Genomic DNA, 3,368 nt, shown 5'->3' on the forward strand with positions numbered 1-3,368 from the left:
TTTACTTCCTAAGAGTTTTGATAGTCACCATCTGACTTCATTGCTATAAGTAATAATAATAACTACAAACATAAATTAGATACTAAGTATTTTATATATAATAGTTCACTAAACTTATCTAATAACCATCTGTGGTAGGTATTCTTATTGTTCCCATTTTACAAAGGAGCAAACTAAAGCATAGAGAACTTAGGATAGCAAGTGATGGATCTGGGAGTCAAATCCAGATAGTGTGACTACAGAGTCAGGTTCTAATTAAACCTTATCATTGCAAAATTATTTATCAAAATGCTATCAAATTTTCTTAGTTGAAATTTATACATATGTACCATGTGAGGTCAACAGAGTGGCAAACCTAGAATGTAGAGAACTTTATTAATTTGTTCAAGGTAACATATGCATTAGGTGGTGGGGCCAGGTCTAGAACTCAGTCTTTCTGAAGACTAGCCTAAAGGATTTGTCAGAACAGAAAAATGACCCCACAGGCATGAGTTGTACAGAAAGACTGGTAGAGTCCACAGACACAGTCCAAGTCAATTGTGTAGGGAGGGCCGCAGCTGTGGCTTCCATTTTCGCACTGCCCCCTTGTGGTAACTGAGGAAATCATGTTCATTTCAGAGAGAAAGGGTATTAGAAACACAAGGTCTCTGGTAAATTTAATTTCTGGTGATGGAAAAATCTTTATGCTGAAAAATCTTTTAAATAATTAATTTATATTCTTTAATGTCTAGTAAGTATAATATTCTAAAGTAATAGGTATATTTGTTTGTTCACTCAAGGGATATTTGTTGATTATCACTCCTAGGCACAGTGTTAGGAAATTGGGAATGCAGTTATCAGTCTTGGTGTCTTCCTTAATGGAGTTTCAAGTCTCTGAGGAAGACAGACATTAAACAAAAAATTCACTCATCATTCAACAAATACTTATTGTTCACCAAGTACTGTTGCTGATGTTGGCAACAGAGTGGTGAATACAAAAATCAAAGCCCCTCCCTGCTGTCATGAATCTGACATTCTAGTAGGGAGAGGCTCTGGAAATGCACTGTACTGAGTAGATGTAGATGTAGAAGGTATAGGGGATAGGGCTGGATCCGTAAAGACCCAAGACTATGCTCTAGATGTTTGCTTTTAAAATAAATCCAGGAGGTCATAGTCTTTGCCCATCATCTTTTTCTATCTTATAAAAGCAGAGTAAGAAATATACTCAGCCAGCTTTGTCCTGTCTATGAGCTGCTGTGGAAAGAGTCCTGGATTCCCTGTCAGGAGATGTGGGTTTTTTATTTGTTTGTTTTTGTTTTTTTAAACTGGCTCTGCTAGTAATGTATCAAGTACTGTATGCCATGGGGTTACATCACACCACTTCTCTGGGCCATAAGTATAAAAGGAAGGATTGACAAAGATAACTTCTAAGATACCTTCCAGCTCTAGTAGTCTTTGAAATGGCCAAGTCAGAAAAAACTTGATATTTATCTATGACCCCTATCCTCCTAGAGCACCCACTGGTTATTGGTAGTGAGAATATGCTCTGTAATTCTCCTGGTCACAACCAGGAATCCTAGGGAAAACTTAACCCAAGCAATTTAGCTTTTCACTTAAGGGCTACAGAACCAGAGAAGCAGGATCTAGTTGGTGAAATCCAAAGTCTGCTCATGGTTAATATTCTCACAGGGTTATATTTGCTAGAAGAATGATGCCAAATACATTATGATTTTTCTCTCTGATAAAGAACATTGTTTCTGTTTGTCTCTCAGCATAATTGTTGCATATTCATCAGGAGGTTAATGATGCTTTCATCTCATAGGGTATAATCATGAGTCAGATAATAGTCTGTTTTTAATTGCACTGTTTTCATTCTGACATACCTAAAAGGCACAATATTCACATTCAGTGTACTGAGACCACAGTTTGGAACATGGACTTAGCGAATGGTTGGACACTATTAGTAGCCTGGTTGCTAATCTAGTGAAGCCTCAATATACATGTAAAGCATAATTTATCTGATTCAAATTCCTAGGTCTATTTGAATTGAAACATGTGCCAACTGTTCTAAGCACAGCAATTTGGATGTAGCATGCTAGGTAAAAGCATGAATTGTGGAGCCGGCCAGCCCTGAATTTGTAGTAGATTTCTGTTCTGTATTCTCTGTGTGCATTTGGGCAAGTGGCTTCCCCTCGATGAGGCTTACTTTCCTCATCTGTAATGTGGGGCAAGAAAATCTACCTCACCGGGTTGTTTTAAGAATCCTAATTTAAGGAAATCCTCACTTAAGTTAAATTAGGTTAATTAACATTTTTGGCATTTGGCAAATAGTAAGAGTTTAATGAATGTTTGCTTTCTCCTTAAAGTTACAATTATCAAAATGACACCGATGTATGCTCAAACTACAGCTAGTTTAAGAACAGAGGAACCTATTGATGGGTAGCGCTTTGGGTTGAATTTTAACAAGAAAGTACAAAGACCTTATAGAACAGAATTTTTTCAAAAAAAGATTATGGATAGGTAGATGTTCAATCTTGAACTGGACAGCCGTGTGGATTTAACAATGGCCAAATATTTCGTCTATAAAATAAAAGCTGAACCAGCTAATCTGCAGTTCTATAGTTCATGATTGTAATAAGTGGTTGACCTTAGGGAGAATGGAAATTGTGGCTTCACAGTTTGGGGTTACAGGGGATTTTATAGTGCTTTTTAAAACCAAATTGAAATATATCTTTAAGTATCAAATGTATTTAAGTACACATTTTTAAACTGTGTAAATTAAAAATGTGAGTTATTATATGCTGGGAAGAATGATGACTTCTGAACCCATTTTAACCTGTATTCAGAACCATGAAGGCTCGAGAAACTCTATCCTAGAAACAGTAAATCTTATTAATATAGAACCCTTCTTTCTACTTTGGAATTTGTGATAATTTGAATGTTACTTTTGCTTTGCAAAAAAGAATTCATAAATGGAGTAGTTTATGTTGTTTTCAAGGGATTTATTTGGCATATAGCAGGGACTCAAATATTTATTGAATAGTTTCCTTTGAGCAACTGCTTGTTGGCATTGGTCTAATTACTCAAATTAACTCAGAACAATAAATAAGGATTTACTGTATAGCTCTATAATGTATATTTTTTTTCTGAACTCTCACCGTTCCCTCATTTAGTCTAAATTAGGAAGGTTTTGTTGTACATAAAATCCATATTACTGTAGGATAATATCATTAGAATATGCAGTTCTTTCCATTTTCGTATTGCAACAGTTCGATCCCTAATCGCTTACTTGGGCATCCAAGTAAGTTCAGAACATACTTATGAGTATAATTTACTACTTATTATAGGCTAAAAAAACCCATTCACAATTTCCATAGTTTTTTGAGGAG

The 3,368-nt window shown here is 35.5% G+C and overlaps 1 protein-coding gene across 1 annotated transcript in view; it reads left to right on the top strand.

Moving 5' to 3' along the window:
- Positions 1-3,368, top strand: part of ABCB11 (ATP binding cassette subfamily B member 11) — a 78,986-nt gene that overhangs the window by 52,955 nt on the left and 22,663 nt on the right. The window lies entirely within an intron of this gene.

The sequence above is a fragment of the Pteropus vampyrus genome, unplaced genomic scaffold (assembly GCF_000151845.1).
Source record: "Pteropus vampyrus isolate Shadow unplaced genomic scaffold, Pvam_2.0 Scaffold2, whole genome shotgun sequence".
In the NCBI taxonomy this organism is placed as follows: Eukaryota; Metazoa; Chordata; class Mammalia; order Chiroptera; family Pteropodidae; genus Pteropus; species Pteropus vampyrus.